At 43.3% G+C, this 23,498-nt stretch overlaps 1 protein-coding gene across 1 annotated transcript in view; it reads left to right on the forward strand.

The window, feature by feature from the left end:
• Positions 1 to 426: 426 nt before the first annotated feature.
• The window catches only part of TET2 (tet methylcytosine dioxygenase 2), an 82,049-nt gene continuing 58,977 nt past the window's right edge, over positions 427 to 23,498 (forward strand). Inside the window, exon 1 of the mRNA XM_028743254.2 lies at positions 427 to 701. The gene's annotated coding sequence lies outside the window, so the exon portion shown is untranslated. The remainder of the gene's footprint in view (positions 702 to 23,498) is intronic.

Genomic DNA, 23,498 nt, shown 5'->3' on the forward strand with positions numbered 1-23,498 from the left:
CCCTCCCTCCCTAACCAGGAAACAACATCTGTTAAGAATGACAGCTCCTTGTTTTGAGTCCTTTGTCTGCAACTGTGTCACATTATCGGGGCTGCAGTGCAGCAGCAAGGAAAAGGGCGGATGGGGGGGGGCTGGGAAAACACACACAAAAAACACGCGACTGCTTTCTGGCATTTTTTGCCCTTCTGGTTTTAGAGCCGAAAAAGTGATTAAAAATAATAAAATCCACCAAACACCCACCCCACCCCCCCGCGCGCGCGTTACAACGCCACCCTTTCCTATCCGACTCCCCTGTTAGAACAACCCAATAAAAAGTCTCCCACGCCTTTGTGTGGGAAAACCCCCAAAGGGGGAGAGGCTGGCGTCTCTGCCAGTAGCCAGTAGCCCGAGCCCGCTCGCCTGCCCGCCCGCCCTGGCGCTGTTGGGGAGACGGCGAAGCAGCAGCAGCAGCAGCAGCAGCCTCCCCCTCTCCCGCCCTCGTTCGGATGGCAGTCACGTCCGCCGCTGGGAGCGACGCTGGGGCTCCGCCGAGCGAGGAGGGAGCAGACGTCAAAACGGCCTTATGAATATTGATGCGGAGGCTAGGCTGCTTTCGTAAAGGAGCAGAAGGAAGCAAGATGGCTGCCCTTTAGGATTGGTTAGCAGGGAGAGCAGATTGCTTCGGCTGGATTCGGCGAGGCGGAGGGGACTGCTGGAAAGAGGTCAGAGGCGCGCTTCTCTCTCTCTCTCTCTCCTTCTTCCCTCTCTCTCTGTCTCTCTTTCCCTTTCCTCCCGTTCCGGAACGCTCTCCTTTTCTGACCTCCTTTAGGAGCCCGTGGGGCTCCTTGGTGTGACTTTTAGGGAAAGAAACACACACACACAGACACACACACAACTCTCCGCGGGTCCAAATGGAAAAGAAAATTACAGCAGCTTCGCCAACATGGCTGACAAATAGAAAAATTCGAAGCTATTTTGGGGGTTCCTTCCCCCCTCTATTTCCCCCTGTATGTGTGTAGCTTTCGCCTTGTGAACTTTGCTGTTTTAGCTACTTGGGTTTGGGGTGGATGAATCTCTCCCCCCCCCCCTTTGTGTTTGTTGGACAGAGAAGTCGATCTGCTTTAAGTTTTGTTTGTTTTTTCTGTCTTATAAAATTGCACTTCTTTTTCCTCCTCTTCGCTTCCACGCGACACCCCTCACCCCCAGTTGCAGCCGCCCTTTAAACGTGTGTTCTCGCTTACACACGTGCTGGGTTCTTAATCGCGTCCGGGCTTTATTCTGGAAAGAGACTCCCAAGTGGCCTTGGGGAAAGCAAGTTTGCGGAGGGTCGCTTTACAAAAGAAAATCGATGGTTGGGTTATGTGACCAAAACTTTAAGAGTATATGCCCTTATTAAAAAAATAATAGCAATGAAGTGGATGAGGGTTTGTGATCTCTGGGCAAAAGCAAACTCTTTCTTGAGAGGTGCCTAGCGTTAGAGGGCAGGGACGTTCTGCCTGGACGCAGCGGGTTAGAGAGGCGTGCGTGCGTGCGAGATTTTTAATGTGTGAAAGTGTGTTTTTTCCTCCGGCTTTGTGCTTTTCATGAATCAGCTCTCATTTGGTTTACCGGTGAGTGACAAGCAGACACAAAGGCAGGCGCAGTCCAAGAGAGAGGGCGGGAGGGGGGAAGAGAGAGGGGGGGCTGTGGACTTTTCAGGACGGCAAGGTCAGGGGCGCAGAAGGAAAGTGAAGCCCCCCATCCTGGGGAAGGGAGAGAGAACTGGAGAGGACATTTGCTCCCCGGCTTCTTTTCTCTACCTTTGCAATTCTCTGTGCTATCTTGGCTTCGTAATTGCTGGATCCCGTGATGAGAGCCAGTTACTCAATGTGGGTGGTGGGCGGGGGGTGGGAGGACGACGAGGGAAGCTTCCTTATGCCCTTTTAAAATAATTGCCATTTAACGAGATCAAGGCTACTAAACCATAATCTACCAGGAATGGGCCAGTCAAATGCAAAACGTTGTGCCTTCTTGTATTTATTATTTAGCATTAAACCCAATTCCAATCACTCCCATAGGTCATATGTTAGATCTGTAATGGGAGCTTTAATCGAATTGGAAGTGTTTCTTTTTTGCCACTTAGCAGGCTTTCTGCAACAGTACTTGGGTGTACGTTATATAAAATTTGCCTTTGTAAACTGATTGTGGTGGGGATGGAAGGAGCTGATGTGATCTTAGCAGCTTTCCACTGAAACGTTCACTCTGATGATCTCATTTTGAGATATGTTTTTCCCCTCCATGGTGAGTATGCAAATACAAAACCTGATACCATGAGATGGTAAGCAATGGTAGAATAGGACTTGTCTGGCTGTTATATATTCACAAATGCATTTTTAAAAAAATGAAGGAAAAGATGCCTTCCCTCTGTAGAAGAAGGTCAGTGGGTGGTTGTTTGCTAGCTAATAAGGCCATTGTATTTGCATTTTAATGGCAGGCTGACACTCCAGGAAGAGGGGTGGAGAGGAGGAATAGCAATAGCCTTACAGTCATTTGTGGAATTGCATGTGTATTCCATGATGGCACTTTCAGTTGAGAACTAAAGCCAATAGAACAGAGCTTATTTGTAAAACAAATTCAGCAGATGGGTGTTAATGGTCAAGCATAATGAGCAGGCTTCAGTTATTGGGGTGGGGGGTTGATCAGAAGGCAGAAAAAACCCCATACCCAATGCATGCCTGGTCTTAAACAAAAACTAAAAAAACACCAAACCTCCCCAACACGAACCTGTTGAAACTCCCTTGTGAGTTCTTGCTAGTCTTATCTCTGTTAACAAATTCACTCAATTAGCTTGTGTCCAAGCTGCAGTCTGCTTTGAGAAGTAAAAGGGATGTTAGCAACAACTCCCACATTACTCCTCAAAGGTTAATGTGCTTTGTTGACTTTTTCTGGTTACATCAGCAGAGGGTTGATTTTTTTTCTTTGTATAAGCTTAAGAAGTTCATATTTCCTCACATTGTTCTATTATTTTTCAGTAATAATAAAAATAGCAGTATGCATTGTTCTTGTGCGCTGCTTGATATGTTCCCAGATAATAATTGTTGTTTTATTTAAGTTAGTGACACACGTATGAAGTACAGTGGAAAATAGCTGTTTTCTTTAAACAAAACAGTATCCACCTACCAGACCTCTCTCTCTGCAATGGGAAAACTTTCTTCCATAATCATGAACTGAGCCGTTGGTGTTTTGTCAAGAATATTCAATATTCTGAAAAGCTTAAACAAAAAAAATTAAATCCTCAAGTACTGCTGATGGGATTAACCTTTGAAAGCAGCTTCTGCACACAGATTCTCTTTCTCAGCTGGGAACTCCACACACAGATTGGTTGGGGATCCAATACAGCTTCCATTCATAATATGGAAGTGAGCTCATCCTTCTCTTTGCATGTCAGTGAAATTGGTCTCTATCCCAAATTACCGTCTTGGGCTGCATGCATATTGGTGCTCACAAATGTATCTCGGCTTAGGAGCACTGAGCATCAGCATGACACTGGTTTCTAGGAAAGCAGGTAACAAGTCAGCACAGTTCATAAAGTTCATTTGCCACATCATGTAGTCCATAAATATGGTAAAGGATGCAGGTGGCGCTGTGGTCTAAACCACTGAGCCTCTTGGGCCTGCTGATCAGAAGGTCAGCGGTTTGAATCTCTGTGATGGAGTGAACTCCCATTGCTCTGTCCCAGCTCCTGCCAACCTAGCAGTTCAAAAGCACACCAGTGCAAGTAAATAAATAGGTACGGCTGCGGTGGGAGGGTAAACGATGTTTCTGTGCACTCTGATTTCCATCACGGCGTATTGTTGCACCAGAAGCAGTTTAGTCATGCTGGCCACACAACCTGGAAAGCTGTCTGTGGACAAACGCTGGCTCCTTCGGCCTGAAAGCGAGATGAGCGCTGCAACCCCATAGTTGCCTTTGACTGGACTTATCCATCGATGGGTCATTTATCTTTACCATAAATATATTACCAATGTTCTGTGACAGATTCTGTAGCATCTTGCACTTAGTAAGGGTAAGGGCATCTAGATCCTGCCTCAAAAGTACTTAAATCTTTACTTGCGTAACTCATAGGATAAAACCTTTAGCTTAGCAAAATGTATACATAATATATACTGTAGAGTGAATGACTTTTTCCTCTTTAAAAGTTCCATTGTTGAACATCCTAGTGGATGTGATAAGAGTTCTAGGTTACTGCATATCATCAGAATAAACAGTGAACAACTTTATCAGAACGTTGCCCTTCTAGAGATAAAGCATGTTACTGTTATTACTTCTGGGACCTTTCACTTATTGTATTGTTCTGCATATACAAACCTCATTTTTGAAATGAGGTTCCTAGTCTTAGATTTTGTTATGCCAAAAGCGTTGTGCCCTGATAAATTGTTATGGTTGTTCAATTGTTACTCAATTTTGAATGGCAAAAGGGCAATGTGGAGTGACTGTGGCTGCAATCCTAATCTCAGTGGGGCTTGCTTCTAAGCAAACATGTTTAGAGTCATGGTGATTGTCTTGAGTTTCAAAATAATGTGTAGCACTGAAATTGCCTTTCGAAATCAGTACATTATTCCTGCAGGACCAACTAAAACTGGTTGCCCTTCTCAAAAGCATCTCTGTCCTCAAGGTTTCATAAATGTACATGTGACAAACTGCACTATTTTGTTGCAGCTTGCCTAAGTGCTTGTTCTGCAGGGATTGCTGTTTTACTTAGGGTGCTATTTGATTGGCACAGTGCAGTTATAACCTTATGGGCTGGACCAACCCATAAATTAGCTGTGCTTTATTTCTATTAAAGGGACACGGGTGGCGCTGTGGGTAAAAGCCTCAGCGCCTAGGGCTTGCCGATCGAAAGGTTGGCGGTTCGAATCCCCGCGGCGGGGTGCGCTCCCGTTGTTCGGTCCCAGCGCCTGCCAACCTAGCAGTTCGAAAGCACTCCCGGGTGCAAGTAGATAAATAGGGACCGCTTACTAGCGGGAAGGTAAACGGCGTTTCCGTGTGTGGCTCTGGCTTGCCAGAGCAGCGATGTCACGCTGACCACGTGACCCGGAAGTGTCTCCGGACAGCGCTGGCCCCCGGCCTCTTGAGTGAGATGGGCGCACAACCCTAGAGTCTGTCAAGACTGGCCCGTACGGGCAGGGGTACCTTTACCTTTACCTTATTTCTATTAAACTTGCTGAGGTTTAACTATGGCTAACTTTTCACACTGTGGAACTCATGTTCAGCTAAAAGACTGTGCTCCTAAACACAATTACCCTGAGAATAAGTCTCATTGAACTAATTAAAGGTTACTCGTGAATAGACACATGTAGGACTTCACTGCTAGTCCGGATCAAACCCACTGACTACTTTAAAAAACAAGACAACTTTCCGCAACCTCCATGGGATGTTCACTGTCCATGCCAACTCTAGAGTATCCACATTGCTAATGAAAGATTGAAAAATAATTTCTTTCTTGATAATAAATGCACAAAGGGGAAATGGAATCCTTAAAGTGATGGGGAGTACATTCACTTTTTAATTCCCTGCAAGGATAAGCTAACTATTGGCAAAATGTTCTGTTCAGGGCAATATTGCTGATTTTGAAGAGAGCAAAGAGATCTTTTTCATGTTCCATTGGACAAATGTAAATAAGTTTTTTTGTTCTACAATTCTGTGATTCTATGATTTACCAGAGCCTCAATTTTTTTGGATTGGAATGTGTGTATGCTGCTGTCAGTGGATCTGTGGGCTAGTCGATTGTTTAAGGGCAGGTAAACATATATGAGACTCAAACAGATATTTCCCACACTCCCCAACAGCTAGATAAAGAAAAACTGTGACTTTGCTGAGCAACTTCTGAGAAGCAGTTGCTAAAAATTCCTCTCTGTGTGAGATGCTAAACTTGGTTGCTAAACTTAGTTTTCCCCATTATTGTCGAGGATCGTGATAAGATGCAGGCATGATTCTCCTGAGCCATAAATGAGACTCTAGGTCAAAACTGTCACCTTCACTTGGGCCTGGAATCAATAGGAAACTCATGCAGATGATGCAGCATGGATGTAATATACTGCTAGTGACTTCCCACCATGTAGATGTGGGCTGTATGGATGTTGTATTCACTGTACAGTTGTACCTTGTATCTCAGACACCTTGGCTCCCCAAAAAATCGGCTCCTGAACGATCAAACCCCGGAAGTGAGTCTTCTGGTTTTCAAACGTTCTTTTGGAAGCCGAATGTCTGACGGGGCTTCTGATTGGCTTCAGGAGCTTCCTGCAGCCAATAGGAAGCCGCACTTTGGTTTCTGAACGTTTCGGAAGTTGAACAGACTCCCGGAACGGATTCTGTTCGACTTCCGAGGTACGACTGTACTTCCTAAGGATTGTCAATGGCATTATAGTAATGAACACTTTGGTTACAAAGTTGTTTGGTTACATGCAAGCAGCAGAGTGGCTACTCTGTTTCAATCTTCTTGAAAGAGATTATTATGGCCATGTCACCAAGTAGAAGAAGAAGAAGAGTTTGGATTCGATATCCTTCTTTATCACTACCCTAAGGAGTCTCAAAGCAGCTAACAATCTCCTTTCCCTTCCTCCCCCACAACAAACACTCTGTGAGGTGAGTGGGGCTGCGAGACTTCAGAAAAGTGTGACATGGTCACCCAGCAGCTGCATGTGGGGGAGCGGGGACGCAAACCCAGTTCACCAGATTACGAGTCCACCGCTCTTAACCACTACACCACACTAGAGCCATTGCAACTTACTGTAAACTTCTAGGAACTGGAAATCTGTAAGGCCTGGTTGGTTCGTAGCTGCTCTGGGATGAAGATTCTCCATGTTGATTTCACTTATACCCGGCTGTTTTCTCCAGGGCACTTTTGAGCTTGGCTATGTAACTTGAAAGCTTCTCCATGGAATTCAAGCACCCAGAGGTGTTTTTGAAAGCCTCTGTGTGTGGCAAGGTGGGCCCTGGTGTTAGATTCATTCATGGAAGGTAAATGTGTCATTAGCACATAACAACTAAATATGCATATTGTGCCATGCCCAGTGGTAAAATATCGCTGACTACTAGATACTGGGGCCAAATTATAAGGAACGGCTAATGGCTGTTCCCAGAACTTCCCGAACTATACTTGTGAACTTCCCCAGGGCATCTGCTTGAGAGCTCTAGGAGTCAGAAGTGGATTAGATTAGATAGACATTTAATCCAATACAGAAAGTTAGCACTTATGTCTTTATGGGCAGAGGCAGTCTAGATTTACTGTGTCTGTCACCACCCAGAAGAATTCTATGTGATGGCATTTTGGAGTTTCCAAAGCATTCTTCACAACTGCCATTGCTGCAGCACAGCCTTTTAACAATGACCAGTGCCACAACTGGGTCAGTATTGATAGAAGATCAATGCTAGCTCCATCTGTGCTGGTTTTCTCCTTTGTTTTCTTTCTCACTCTTTCCCCCCTTTGTCCACTTTTGAGCCCTTGCTAAGTTTCGAAAAGAATTGGTGGTTCTTTTGAACAATGCTGGAAAACACAATCTCAAATTATTTTGCCAAACAAGATAAACTATTGATTTGTCGTCTTCTCTCTGGCTGCTGTGAAGGCATTTTGCCAATTCTTAATGTTATGACATCATCTAGAAAGGCTATTTGTTTGATCTGGTTCTGAAACGCAGTGGGATGCATTATGAATCATAAAAAACTGACTGCAGTGTGAATCAGAGATGGATAGAAGCTAAAGAGAGATTTGAACATACCTATTATAGCTCTGTTGTAATTTTAATCTGAACTGCAGGTACCAACAAATCCACTTCAGTTGACCTCTGGAAACTTAGAAGTCTTTTAAATTTATTTGAAAAATCACTAACTGAAGATGCTACTGAAATACAAAGCATCTCACAGATACAGGTGTAGTTGTGAAGATTCTAATAATCAGTGTAAGATTTAAGAAGCCTAAACTGTAAGGGCTGGTGACTGATTTAACCCATGTCTTCTAGTTTACTGATGAAGATATTGTTCTATGAATTGGGAACGCCCCCTTTAGTCATGTTACTGTCCTAAATCAGGGTTTCCCAAACTTGGGTCTCCAGCTGTTTTTGGACTACAGCTCCGATCATCCCTAGCTAGCAGGATCAGTGGTCAGGAATATGGGAATTGTAGGTCAAAAACAGCTGGAGATTCATATTTGGGAAACCCCGCCCTAAAGTCATGAATTGGCTTTTGACAAACTACTCCCTTGGCCTGAACCCCAGCCCAAATGCATAGGATAGCTGCCTTAACCAAGTCAGACCACTGGTCCATCTAGGTTAGCATTCAACACTGGCTGGTGGTGGCTCTCCAGAGTTTAAGGCAGTAATATTTCCCAGCCCTGCCCAGAATTCCCAGGGACTGAACGTGGGATTTCTGCCTGCAAAGCATGTACTATACCACTGATGTAAGTCTTTCTTCCTACTCCCCTGTCTTCTGGATTCTCGTAAGGATTGCAACAGTATAGAGTGCAAGAAGAGCTTTGATCTGAACACTCTCGGTTTCAAACAGGAGTCTTTCCCAGCCCTACCTGAAGATGGTAGAGATTGAATCATGGAGCTTCAGCAAGCAAAGCATGTTTCCCGTGTCCCCTGTCCTATGGTTTACCATGGCATGTGAATGCAGCCAATATTGCAGATATATTCTAGAACAGTTGAGAACGGTTCTTGTTCTTAATCGTTGGCATTTGAAATTGTTTTCCTCTGCACAAGGAAAATGGGACTTGAAGCGGATCTGCAAGGAAATCCAGTTTTGCTGAAACTCCAGATAATATGCAACACTGGAGGTTGTGGCTGCAATCCTACGCAATAGCCCTGAATACATAAACAGCCACACCGTATACATCATGTAAATGTGGAAGGCAAAGCTCCACACATTTTGCAGAGCTGCACCACCTGCCATTGCCAGGCATGAAAAATACTTACATGAGCGGGAGACTTTGAATTATAGCTTGTAGTTCTTCTGTCAAGAAGGGTGTATCACCTGCCATTCTTGCCCCCAAGCAAACAAAACAGATTTGCTTGGGGTTCCCCTATGGCCGTAATGGTGATAATGTCTGGACAGCTGTGATTGCTTATTCACAGGAGGAAGTGTGGAATAGAGGACATGCAGTGTGGAGATGTATGGACATGGACTCTTAGGTCTAGTTCACTAGTTCAGGAGTGGTCTGACTGGCATGTGTGAATCAACCACTGATGTGTGTATATATAGCAGGTACATAAGTGTTTCTAAATGGAGTCCGTTCATACTTCCATTGGCATCCCATAACCAAGTGATGTCCTTGACTATATGAACCTGCCCTTAGAAATGTTTTGATGTATTGTCTCCTTCAAATTGTACCCCACCCTTCATTGTGTAATGATTCCAGTGTATGAAACATACACCGCAGATCAGGATCATAAAACCGCTACAATGGAAAATTTCCTGAAATGCTAAATAAAATTCCCTGTGCAGTTCTAATCCTACAGTAGGCAAGACCCTATTAGTGTCTGGCCTCACTACATTAATGTGCTCCAAATGAGATGGGCTAGTTCTTAATTCTTCAGAGGCCAGCCATTATCACAGAGGGGAGGGTATTCCGTGAAACTGGTACCACCATTGAGAAGGCACTATTCCACATCACAGTGAATTTCAAGCCAGTAATGGGATGCCAAGAAGGGGTTCTCCCACAGATCTTGAAGCAGAGCTTTTAAGAGGTTTAAAGCACGAAAGCAGGAGTTGGGTCAACAGCTTTTCACCTTTTTTTAAAAAAAGGGTTTGTGTGTGGATCGCTCCTCTATTTGAAATGATTAATTAATTCATATTATTGAAATTATCTCTGTAATGTAGAAGGGTGAGGAAGAGTACTGGCCTGGAGAGGGCTTATTAATTAACTGGATATACTGATACCCATGCATTTATTATTGTGATAGTGTACACTTGCACATTTTCTGTTCAATGCTCTAGCATAAGAAACTCTGTGTAGAGCTTGATATTTGTTCATCTGAAAGAACTGTGCCATTAGTCTATTAAAAGTGAGGTGATTGCTTTGTTGACTTGCCAGGTGAGGAACCTACAACAAATATACATCTCTTGGCTGGAATTGCCCCAAATGACAGTTTAGTTCAGGTCTTGCACAATGTATTACAGAGAATAAGTTTCCAAGCAGGCAGCAGGATATGGGAGAAAGGCATTTTGGCTGAAGCTCCAGATAATTAATTCTCTTGTCTAAAATTCTGGAATGATTCCTTTACCCTGCACATATAGTCAGCTAGTCTTTTAGTCTTGAGTTTCTGACTGAAGCTTTTGCTAGAGTCTTGTGCAGAAAGCGTGCTTTGTAAAATGAGCCTAAATGCACTTTTGGGGGGGGGGGGTTTGATCACACTGAGAGAATAGTTAATGGTCTATATAACCGGGGGGGGGGGGGGATCCGTGGCTTTCCAGATGTTGTTAGACTGCAATACCCAACAGCCATAGCTAACATGGCCAGTGGTAAGGGATTATGCGTTTCAACAACATCTGGAGGAATATAGATTACTCACTCCTGTTACATCACTTCCTTTTCACTAAGCTAGTATATAGAATGGGAAGTGGTGAATAGAGTAAATGGAGATGCTGAGATAAAAAGAGAGAGTTGTAATCCAATAAAGTAATAGTTGTGCTAGAGAAGATTGGATAGCAATGCTAGATTGTGCATATTTCTGCTCCTATAATTAATCCCTCATTTGTTTACTTATTTATGGCAACTCTGTGCCATCACAGAACCAGAGTTCTTTGGGTGGCTTACAATGCTTTATTGTTCCACAAAATCTTTGTGTTTGAAGGGACCCACTGGAAAGTTAGCTGTGGAGGCTGATGTCTCAAGATGAAAGGCAATCTGGGCTCAAATGCAGTACTAACAGGGGATAATTATTGTTTGGGTTATATTTTTACCCTATTGTTGGCACATGGGAGCTAGGACCTGCTCCAAAGTGCTGAACTTGAAATGGAAGGAAACAGCTCTAGTTCTTGAGCACCTCTCATTATCCACTTCCCCACTGTGGACGGGTGGAAGGCTGGGTGAAATAGGAAGTGGGTAACAGAAGAGAGACCTGGTACCATGCTGGTTTGGAGCTACCATTGCTGGCATTGCACAAAGGCTGCTGGTCCCCATGAGCTAAACTTGTCTGTACATTTGGACTAACTGGCATTGACAAAGTATTTGTCTAGCTTATGGATATATGATGTGCTGGCTTGCCTTGCACCAGAATGCTACTATCATGGTAAAAAACTTAGCATGTGGAAGTACCATAATGTATGAGTCCATAGCTGGTCCACTGAGGTGTAAAGGCGTTTCCCTGAAAAGGAAAATGTCCACAACTCAGCTTGAAAAATGTGTTGTGCTTATCTCTATCTATCTCTATCTTTCTCTATCATCTATCTATCTATAGTTCTACTGCAGATTTCTAATAAGTTTAACACTCAGTGCTTACTGAAATACGTTGTTTTAGAGGCAGAAACTGAAAGCCCAATAACTTTATACAGGAAAATAAATATTACCTGGTGACTTCCTACCCATACATTAAATCCAAATCTGTGATGCCAGGTAAACTGGCCTTAGTTCTTGAAGTTAGATTTCCCTTTTAGTTCTTGCACTACAGCTTTAATTTTCATTTGTGTCTGTTATAGTTCAGTGAATAATCCCAAATATTTAACTTATTTCAGTGGGAAGGCTGCCTAAGGCCATGGCTTTTTAATGGCAGATGAATGAATGCAAGACTTGAAGCCAAAAGAATACCAAACAGATTGGGGGGGGGGGGACCCTCAGTCCAACCTGTCTTTTTCTTGAAGTGCATGCTTCTGTCAAAAATAATTGTACTATGAAGTAATAACCACAATTAAAAGTAGCAGTTAGGGGATAAGGTTGTGGCCTGCCACTTCAATAAACAAGGGGCTCTGGTTTCTTTTATTAAACCTGTATGCTCTTTGACTTGTATACATCACCTACCACATGCAATGACGCCATTAATTAGTTCAGGCTTAGCATCTGTAGGTTGCTTACCAGTTCAAAGATAGGACGAGTTCAAAGACAGAATGACTTCTTGCATTGTTCAAACCATATTGACAAGTATTGCCCTGTTGGACTGAAGTTACTTTCAAGTTTGTAGTTTGAGATTGCAATCTTCCAGGTGTCTGGGTATAGTGGATAAAGAAACAAAATATATTCAAGCAGAGCTTCATACTCACCATGCCCAAATGCTGCAACCATCAAGTCTATATATGTGGAAGTAAATACTCATGAACCCACAAGGGACTTCATTAGAAATTAATGCAGAAAGGACCAGGTATCCTATTGGAAACCACTGAACAGTGTCTTTTGTGTGAAAGCTGAAACTTTGAAAATAAATTTCAGTATCTTCATTACAGCAATCAGTAGATCAGTTCTTTATTTTCATGAGGATACTTGTTTTAAATTTATTGCTAATGTTCCTTTGCCTGTACTTGAGTTACAGAAAGTTACATCGTAGCTTGTTCACTCCTCGTACAGTTCCTTCTGATTTCTTTCCTCGATAGTTGGCACATGTTTTTGTCTTGCTTTGGAGAAAGCAGCTAACTGTTCTAGGAAACGTCTGCCACTGTGATGGGGTGCACACTTTTTTTTGCAACATTTTCCTCTCCAGGAAGGCCCCGAGATGCATGGCTCCAACTTGCTTTCCCTTCAATGCTGCAGACCGGGCTGCTCTTTCCATTCAGAGTTTCTTCCGATCCAGCCTCAGTCAGCACCACGTGGACTTTGCGCACATGTCTGACTGTTTACAAACACCCTCCCAGAATTCCCAAGAGCTGTTGCGTAACAGTCTGGCGGGTGCAACAGTTTGCGAGTCGGCAGCGTTCACCCGCAATGGTCTACTTTCCCCTCCATTTTTACTATCGCCCACAGCCATCATAACCTTGTTATAGGCTGGTTGGAGTATTCCACAATACTCAGGGTTCTTTTCCCTCCCTGCTTTCCCCCCCTTAATAATCTCCTTTTGTTTTGGCGACATTCAGCTCTGTAGCTTACAGCAAGGTCATCTGCGGTGAGCCAAAAATAGAGGCTTGACAAAGAACTGGAACCGGCCAGTGCAAACCTTGTGTGCCATGGGGAGTATACGTAGTTTCTGCTTTCCGAAAGGACTAATAGTCTGCAGACAACTGCAAACATATGAAAGTAATGCTGGGTGCGTCCTTGCTACTTGGATCTATGGGGGGAAATGCTAAACACTCCAATCAGCAGTCTTTAACCCAGGCTGCAGTCATGCACACACACACACAGTAGGGCTGCATAAATCGCACAGAAGAGCATGCTGTAGCAGATTAGCTGTCCAGAATTCTAGTCTAAACATTTTAACTCTTCCAACCAAAAAAGCAGGCAAACTTTTTGCTACTGCAGTGATTTTCTTGTTACGGTTGAAGGTAAGCATGGGGTTTTAAAGTGCTTTGCAGGTTTGAGGGGTGGTAAAGTGGGATGCGGGTGGTGTTGTGGTCTAAACCACTGAGCTTGCCGATAAGAAGGTCGGCGGTTCGAATCCCCGCAACAGGGTGAGCTCCCGTTGCTCAGTCCCAGCTCCTGCCAACCTAGCAGTTCGAAAGCACACCAGTGCAAGTAGATAAATAGGTACCGCTCCGGCGGGAAGGTAAATGGCGTTTCCATGCACTGCTCTGGTTTCGCCAGAAGTGGCTTAGTCATGCTGGCCACATGACCTGGAAAAACTGTCTGCAGACAAACGTCAGCTCTCTCAGCCAGTAAAGCGAGATGAGCGCTGCAACCCCAGAGTTATTTGCAACTGGACTTAACTGTCAGGGGTCCTTTACCTTTTTTTTTTTAAGGTGAGCAGGCTGCTACACATTCATTGTTGTTTGAGTAGGGTATGCTGTCACAGATTCAAACAGTGTGTCACATATGGCGGCACCAACTTTCAAACACCCATTTCATGCACCCATCTCAGAACATATTCATTTTAGCCAGCCACTAGCAAATGCTTTTCACAAGTGCAAAGACTATCATGCAGCTATCCTAAGCATGCTTACTCAGAAGAAAGATGTGGTGGCTGCAGTTCTCTTTAATTTCTTGGAGGTCTGTGGGAATGTTCACATGAAGCAATACCCAGTACTGTTTGGGAAGGTGATTCTCCTTTTCTCCGATAACTGCTTGGATCTCATGAGTGATCCATATTTCTCAAGGATGGAAGCAACTTTGAATGCTGGAGACATAGGCTCACTCATAGGATCCAAGCAGTTCTTGGATAAATGTTTGCAGCAGAAAGAAATTCCAAAGGTGGTTTGTTGTTGTGGTGGTGGTGGTGGTGGTTGTTTGCCATCCTCCTCTTGGCACCCCTTGCTTTCACTTTCCTAGAATCTCCAAGTATTAGTGGGCAAATGAGAGTTATAATTTTGAAGTGAGTGGGATTTTAAAAAATCTGTTTCCTTCCACTGGTTTTGATGCATCTGTGTGTGTGGGGGGGGGTGTTTCTGTCTGGTTGGTTGGTTGTAATTCACTTCTGATTGCCTTGGACAAGATAAAGCAACTAACAAATTAATTAATTAATTAGAACACCCTTATTCAATGGGTCTTGCTTCCAGGTAAGTGTACGCTGAGGTTGTGTCACATTATGGTTAAACCCCACACTTCTTATATCTCTTCTATTGAAAATTTATTTCTTGATTGCTGAGAGTTCTAGAACTCTTTTCTCTTTCCAAATGACATGTTACCTTACTGCAAAAGAAAAAAAAATATTGTTGTCTTTTCTAAGGTTCTCCCTTTGTTTTAGTTTGGGGCGGGCCTCGCCTATTTTCCTTCTTATTCCTGGCTTAAACGGTCTGAAGAAATGCAAACTCAGCAGGGCTTAGCAATGTTTTTAACTCCATCCTTTTCTCTCCTCTTGCAGTAAAGGTCAAAAGCAAATGGGATTCGCAGCTGCATTTAAAATAGCTTGGCAGAGGCAAATCTATTCACTCCCCCCCCTTTTTTTCCATTTGCCTGGATACATTAGCAGAACATTTAATGTACATGATTATGAATAACATTTTCGGTGAACCCCCTTCAGCTGTTTTTCAAAAGAAAAGCTTCTTTAAAAAAGAGGGGAAGTGATAGAGCTTTGTTTGTGTTTTCCATACAACTGTAATGAGTGGAAATGGTTAAATGTCTCCTCCTTTAAACACTGAAAGCCTGGTTCTGTGCTGCTGCATTTATACTGTTAAATTTCTGTGTATCCTTGTGGTGCTCATATCATTTCTTTGCCTATTGTATGTATCAAATCAACCAATGCTGGAAGTACTGTAGAAAGCACAGCTCTTGGTCCCTGAATTGACGAGACCTTGCCTTGAAGTTCTCTTTGGGAGAAAAATGCCTGGCAGCATGAATTGATTGACATTTGTGGGCCATTTGTGGGCACCGGTGATGAAACTTGCTAGGGCAAAATAGACTGGAACACGCTGGTCTTCGCCTTGCAGCGCAGCTCGGATGTACAAACATTGTAGTGTCAGGGTTTACCTCGAAAGCAGGCGTTCCAGGTCATTCTGATGTCTCGCAACGTGGCTTCGCGCACATGGCTGTAGTGTTTACAAACACGATCCCAGAATTCCTGAGGGCAGTTATGTAACAGCTAGCAAGTGCTGTATCAGGCTCACTAAAATGACCTGGATCACGGATGTTGGCGTAGACTCAACAGAGCAGTTGGGCGGGAGGTGGGGAAACACACATGCTAGGATAATGCACGTTGGGTATGTGAGCACGTAACTTTACTCATGCAGCCGCTAACTAGCCTGAATAAGCGTTTCAGGCAATTCAGAATAAATTTGATGGCGCTTTCTTCATCGTCGTAAGCTTCCGTTTCTTCGAGTGTGTAGTGACTTGGAACATTTTATAAATGTACAAAAGGCGCTCGTGTTTTGACATATTCTTCTGAAAGGACTTGTCTCAGATTCTTTATTAGAATCTGTTTGCCACTTTTACAATTCCATTTTGGAAAGAACGGGTATTGGTGGAAAATAAAAAAAAAAGACATTCATTCCACAGTTCCACATATGGATTTCATATGCAGAAGACTTTGTATGCATGGAGCCGTGTAATTATCTTTATGCAATATCAGTTGTGGATATCAGGGTTTTGCACACTTCCATTTTTAATTATGAAGACTGTGGGATCTGCTCAGGCTAATCAACCACTCAGTATGCCATACATTAAGTTTGTAAATGTGCCATGAATATCTTAGAAAAGGAAGTGGTGTGCGTAGGGGGAGGGGGACAAATCCTACCACCCCACTTAAAGGGATGAGTAAAAAAAAAAGGACGCAGACTTAGCCAGTTACCCTCCCAATTAAGGACCAAAAGCCTGGGTAAATAGAAGTGGTTTTGCTGGGCCTAAAAACAAACAGTGGGGGCATCAGGGCTGCTGCCTGTAAGATAATGATGAAACTGTTGGCCAAAATGAGTTCTTAATTAGACAAACAGTAGCTATTGAGATTTTTCAGTGCATGTAGGATGACAATGAAGAGTGTGTGCTGAGCTATTCATGAGACCACATTTTGTTTGGATTCCCACCCTGAAGTGAATGCAGAATTTTACTTTGCAGCTCTGTTAAGAATGTGATGCATATGGAATCCTTAAATTGATGGTGCCCATGATCGAACTTCTCATGTCCCTTGATGAATGAATGGATTTTCTTGCTTTGTTATCTGCTACATTTGTACCCCACTTTTTTTCTCTAAGGAGCTCAAGGTGGCCTACATAATTCTCCCCCTCCTCATTTCATCAATGATGATCACTCACTGAGCACAAGGGAGGCTGGGAGGCTTCTCATTGGGTGATTACATGAATCACCAGAAGGTTGCATGTCCAGTGCAAGACATTCCCAGAAACACTCTTGAGAGTGGGCAATTATTACCATATTTTTTGCCCTATAGGACGCACCTTTTCCCCTCCAAAAATGAAGGGGAAATGTGTGTGCGTCCTATGGGGCAAATGCAGGCTTTCGCTGAAGCCTGGAGAGCGAGAGGCGTTGGTGCGCACCGACCCCTCTCGCTCTCCAGGCTTCAGGAAGCTATCCGCAAGACTTGGGAGCCTGGCGGGAGTGCCCGCCGTGCTCCCAAGGCTTGCGGGCAGCAGCCTGCAGCCCGAAGCACGGAGCGCCCTCCAGAGGGTGCCCCGTGCTTCGCGCAGATGTCCGCAAGCCTGTTCTGGGGGCTGGGGGGGGAAATAAATTTTTATTTATTTATTTCCCCCCAAAAAAACGAGGTGCGCCCTATGGCCCAGTGCACCCTATAGGGCAAAAAATATGGTAATTATACCACATCTTGACAGTCTTTACTCTTAACAAGCCCTAAAAGTAAGACTCTGGGATGTAAGCAAAACATGATTTTTTAAAAATTTGGGAACAACTGTGGCTCTGTTGCCAGAAATTGCTTCTCATTACCTATCTTTTCTTTTTTCCAGATTTGTTTTGTTCAGATTCTCTAGATTTATACAGGCTTTGGAACTGCCAGTCAAATCTGTGCTGCATCTTTTTAGTTCACCTCCTGAAACTGAGTTGGCTGCTAATGTGTTTCAGTTCTTGTTTCATAGATATCAGATAACCAGTGGCAGTTTAATTATTGCCACCCCATGGCATTTAGCTAATTTTAAATGCCGTACTCTGCTCACTACACTCTTTTTAAAAATACACTGTGACTAAAACCACAGCCAAACCCTTATAAAAAATACGCTGTTTTTGAAGTTTTCTTAAGAAAGAGACTGGAGGAATTAAAACAAGCAACAAGCCATTGCACAGAATTGAAATTCCATGCCTGCAGTTCCCTGCCCACTTAACTGAGAGCAAGCCCCGTTGAACTGAATGAGTCTTACTTCTGAGGAGACACATACAGCTTTACATTTTGGCATTAACTGGCATACAGAATTCAGTTCTGTGAAACAATGGTATCCTTCTCAAAGTGTTTTTCACGTAGAGTGGTACCTCAGGTTAAGAACTTAATTCGTTCCGGAGGTCCATTCTTAACCTGAAACTGTTCTTAACCTGAGGTACCACTTTAGCTAATGGGGCCTCCCACTGTCGCTGCACAATTTTTGTTCTCATCCTGAAGCAAAGTTCTTAACCTGAGGTACTACTTCCAGGTTAGCGGAGTGTATAACCTGAAGCGTCTGTAATCTGAAGTGTCTGTAACCCAAGGTACCGCTGTAATCCAGTCAAGTGTGTGAAGAAACTCCTGAAGTACTTCTCCCAGGGTATGAATCTCTCTCTCTTTTAAAAAAACAAAAACAAAAACCTTTAGTTTTAACTTTGACTCAAACAACCTGAAAACATCTTCATGTAATTGACAGATTTCAGTTCAAGACATATGAATGGACCCAATTACCATTCTACCCCACACCCCACCTTCATCTTATGTTAGTTACTACAGTGCTGACTGCCATGGTCAGACAACATGATTGCCTGAAGGGGCACCATATTCTTTTCTTTTCTTTTTCTTTATTTAAAATTATTTATTTATTAAATTTATATACTGCTTACTTGAGGGAGAAAAACTCCAAGCACTTTACAAAAGCCATATAAAAACAAACATTAAAAGCAAGTTACATGAAAAAAAAAAACATGAAACCAGCAATTTTAAAGCAATTTAGCAGTGGGACAGTGGGTCTGGCCGTTAACCAGAAGGTATGTGTTTTGAGCTGTGGGCAGGATTCCTGCATTTTAGGGGGTTGGATTTCCAACAGGTGTCCCTTCCAACCCTACTATTGCATTATTCTGCCAAAAACATGTGTTAACATTGCATGCTAAAATTACATATAATACAGTGGTATCCAGAATCCCAACGGTTTCCACAAGTTTTTGGAATGGTAAGGCTGCAGTCCTAACTCCACTTAACTGGGTGTAAACCTAATTGAATTCAATAGGACCTACTCCTGAGTAGAAATGGTTAGGATTGTGCTGTGAATCTACTAAGACAGCAGTCCCCAATTGTGGGTCTGTGGACCCCAGGAGGTTTGTGTAACCCACCCTGGAGGTCCGTGACACATACCCATCAACTGTCTGTCACATCCCATTTTTCAAAGGGCATGCTCTCAGGTGAGAGCACAGTGCCCAGAAATGTGTGAGACGCACATCTCATGGGAGATCATGGTGCCCAAAAATATGTGTTTAGGGACCACTGTGCTCTCACATGGCTCTCATGGCTCTGGAAGACACACAACCCAGTTGCGTGCTGGGACATGCAGCATTCACATAACCAAAACTGCCACTGAGATATCAACATTTTCAAAAGTAGGGGGTCCATAGCTTGGCTTTTGAAAAAACAAGAAGTCTACAATAGTTTGCCAATTGGGAAACACTGTGGTTAACAAGATATCATTCCTGACAGTTCTTATCACAAAAGTACTACAAAAGAAATGCATGCTGTTTTGAGATGAGACGGTAAACATATTTCTGTGAGTAAATATATGTCTGTGTGTTGTGACTTGAGATACAATCTGCAGGTTGACTGGATGGCTGTTTCTGCATAGGGAAGGATATTCCCTACATGTAGAAGAGTAGCATGTCAGGGAGAAGGCTAGGTGTGGCAACTGGTTTTCTCTGTGCGGTGTTTTAGAACAGAGAATCAAGGAATCATGGGAGTCCTTGCTTGAAGTGTTACAGACCACTTGTTATTATTTCACCAGTATTATCATTATTCTAGGGATGTGGGTGGTGCTGTGGGTTAAACCACAGAGCCTAGGACTTGCCGATCAGAAGGTCGGTGGTTCGAATCCCCACGACGGGGTGAGTTCCCGTTGCTCAGTCCCTGCTCCTGCCAACCCAGCAGTTCGAAAGCACGTCAAAGTGCAAGTAGATATATAGGTACCACTCTGGCGGGAAGGTAAACGGCGTTTCCGTGTGCTGCTCTGGTTCACCAGAAGCGGCTTAGTCATGCTGGCCACATGACCCGGAAGCTGTAGGCCAGCTCCCTCGGCCAATAAAGCGAGATGAGTGCCACAACCCCAGAGTTGGTCATGACTGAACCTAAGGGTCAGGGGTCCCTTTACCTTTACCTATTATCATTATTGCAAAGCCTGATTAACAATGTGAGGAGGTAATAATAATAATAATAATAATAATAATAATAATAATAATAATTAATAAATAAATATAAATGAATGCTCATGAGGATTTTGCCCCTTGCACTTAGCTGCCAGAGTGCTTTGGAGATTGTTGGGGATTCTGCAGAGCTTAATTTTTAGAGAATAGGATTGATAGATGTGCAGGACATTGGGAAAGAGGTTTCTGCCGGAAGGCAAGCACTATGTGTCAGTTTAGATTAATATCTCAGAATAAATACAGACGCTGCCATGGGTTTGTCATCTAAACAGTAGAAGAAAGAGAAATCCTGAATAGCTGGTTTAGCAGAAGCCGCACCTAAGAGCTGAATTATTCTTCCTCCTTTGCTTTTGAAGAAGTGGATCTTAGGTATTTGAGGGCAGAACTGAGAGACTACTTTGTAATTTTGTATCTGTAGGAGAATGTTGCTTGAAAGTGCATCAAGGCATGGCAGGACACAGCAGTGGCCCATAGGCCTGGGAGTTGCTTGACTGATGCAAGCAAAAGTTCCTGTGCTTCAAACAGAGATTGAGTTCAAGAGGAAGAGAGGATTCCTTTTTGGAATACAGCAGTCTTGAGTTGTAAACCTCTTATTTCTTCACTGCCGAATGACTCGGGAGTAGTCCTCAAGAAGTGGTGCATCTGACTATCTGAAAAGAATGTATTGCCTTAGATAACCTTACTTTAAAAGAAAAAAAGGGGAGAACAGCAGTGGAGCAGAAAAGAAGGAAAACTGAAAAAGGAACCCTTTTGCTGGACTTTGATAAACACTGTGTAGAGCAGGACCCGTTGCATATGCCATTGCTTCCTGAGGGCTAGGGTAGAAATCGCTCACTGCTTCTTGCTGGTGTTGTTTAGTCATTTAGTCATGTCCGACTCTTCGTGACCCCATGGACCAGAGGACGCCAGGCACTCCTGTCTTCCACTGCCTCCCGCAGTTTGGTCAGACTCATGCTGGTAGCTTTGAGAACACTGTCCAACCATCTCGTCCTCTGTCGTCCCCTTCTCCTTGTGCCCTCCATCTTTCCCAACATCAGGGTCTTTTCCAGGGAGTCTTCTCTTCTCATGAGGTGGCCAAAGTATTGGAGCCACAGCTTCAGGATCTGTCCTTCCAGTGAGCACTCAGGGCTGATTTCCTTAAGAATGGAGAGGTTTGATCTTCTTGCAGTCCATGGGACTCTCAATAGTCTCCTCCAGCACCATAATTCAAAAGCATCAATTCTTCGGCGATCAGCCTTCTTTATGGTCCACCTCTCACTTCCATACATCACTACTGGGAAAACCATAGCTTTTACTATACGGACCTTTGTTGCTTCTATGGGTATTTAAAAAACAAAACAAAACAAAACTTGATAGTACTCCTCCAATAACCAAACAGTATGAAATGTCAGTGAACAAAATGACTGCATTTAAAGAGAGAAGACAAAACACAGTGAAATAAAACTGCTCAGGTCTGCAATACCTCAAGGACTGCCTCTTCCCATATGAACCTACCCAGACCCTGAGATCACCTTCTGAGGCCCTTCTTCATGTACCTCCTCCTGAAGAGGTCAGGAGGGTGGCAACAGGAGAACGGGCCTTCTCTGCAGTGGCTCCCCGTCTGTGGAATGCTCTCTCCAGGGAAGTTCACCTGGCGCCTTCATGATACACCTTTAGGCGCCAGGCAAAAAACGTTCCTTTTTAACCAGACCTTTGGTATTGACATCCTATGGTCCTTTAACATGTGGCTCTTTTTCGGGGGGGGGGGTGTTACTGGGTTGTTTTTATTTTGAATATATATATATATATATATGAATGAGACTCACAGCTGTCCATGGAGGTGCGGGTTAATTCTGTGTCCAGGGCGGTTGTCTACCAGCTCCATCTGCTACGCAGGCTGAGACCCTACCTGCCCGCGGACTGTCTCGCCAGAGTGGTGCATGCTCTAGTTATATCCCACTTGGACTACTGCAATGCACTCTATGTGGGGCTACCTTTGAAGGTGACCAGGAAACTGCAATTAATCCAGAATGTGGCAGCTAGACTGGTGACTGGGAGTGGCCGCCGAGACCACATAACACCGGTCCTGAGAGATCTGCATTGGCTCCCAGTACGTTTCCGAGCACAATTCAAAGTGTTCGTGCTGACCTTTAAAGCCCTAAATGGCCTCAGTCCTGTATACCTGAAGGAGTGTCTCCTCCCCCATCGTTCAGCCTGCACACTGAGATCCAGCGCCGAGGGCCTTCTGGCGGTTCCCTCATTGCAAGAAGTGAGGTTACAGGGAACCAGACAGAGGGCCTTCTTGGTAGTGACACCCGCCCTGTGGAACGCCCTCCCTTCAGATGTGAAGGAAATAAGCAGCTATCCTATCTTTAGAAGACATCTGAAGGCAGCCCTCTTTAGGGAAGTTTTTAATATTCAATGCTGTATTGTTTTTAACACTCGATTGTGAGCTGCCCAGAGTGGCTGGGGAAACAGCCAGATGGGCGGGGTATAAATAATATATTATTATTATTATTATTATTATTATTATTATTATTATTATTATTATGGTTTTTATGTTTATCTTTTCTGTGAACCGTCCTGAGATCTCCGAGTATAGAGTGGTATATAAATTCAATAAATAATAATAAAATCTAAACTTGAAGTCACCATTAAGTAAAGCAGGTTGCTATTTGAATTCGAATTGCTGCTGATAAAGTATTTAATGGTTCCAGACCTCATACTTTATTTGGAAAGAAGACTTGACATTGTGTTGTAATTCTATCCATCACAGATGATCTCCTAGTAAATTTATTGTGCACAATATGAGACCTTTAAAATTATTCATTATATAACAGTGCAGGAGAGGGACACCTATCTTGTTCCCCATTGTCTCAAACACTTCTTTTGCAATTCTCATGAGATCTGGTACTTAAAAAGTGATAAAGAATGAATGATTATTAAAATGAAATGTGTTTAAATTTGCTTTTAAAAAAAAACCTTGGAAAGTCCCTACTTATGTAGTTTTTGTTTGCTTGCTCTGTGAATATGCAAAAATAATAGTCAGAGAGAGAGAGAGAGAGAGAGACTGCTTTTGCAGTAGGTATATTTATGGATTTGTTACACATTTACACATTTATGTTTCTAAAGAGTCAGAACAAACTCCAGGATAACCCATCAGACTTTAAAATAAAATAAAATCAGGAGAAGGTCTTCTTTGCAGCCCTTTGTTCCCCGTTTTAATATTTCATGAACATGTGATATTGTTTTAAAGCCATGATGGTCTTATGAAGTTTAATATTTAAAGCAGATGGCTGCTTTAATAAGATGGTTACTATGGAAACTGTGCTGTGAATGCTGTGGTTTGTGTAATGTGTGGTCTCCTTACTAAACAGCTGAAAGGCTCTTGAAGCAGATGCTCAGAGAGGTGGTATAAGAGAGAATAAAAAGATAACATGCCCACCTGAAT

The sequence above is a fragment of the Podarcis muralis genome, chromosome 9 (assembly GCF_964188315.1).
Source record: "Podarcis muralis chromosome 9, rPodMur119.hap1.1, whole genome shotgun sequence".
In the NCBI taxonomy this organism is placed as follows: Eukaryota; Metazoa; Chordata; class Lepidosauria; order Squamata; family Lacertidae; genus Podarcis; species Podarcis muralis.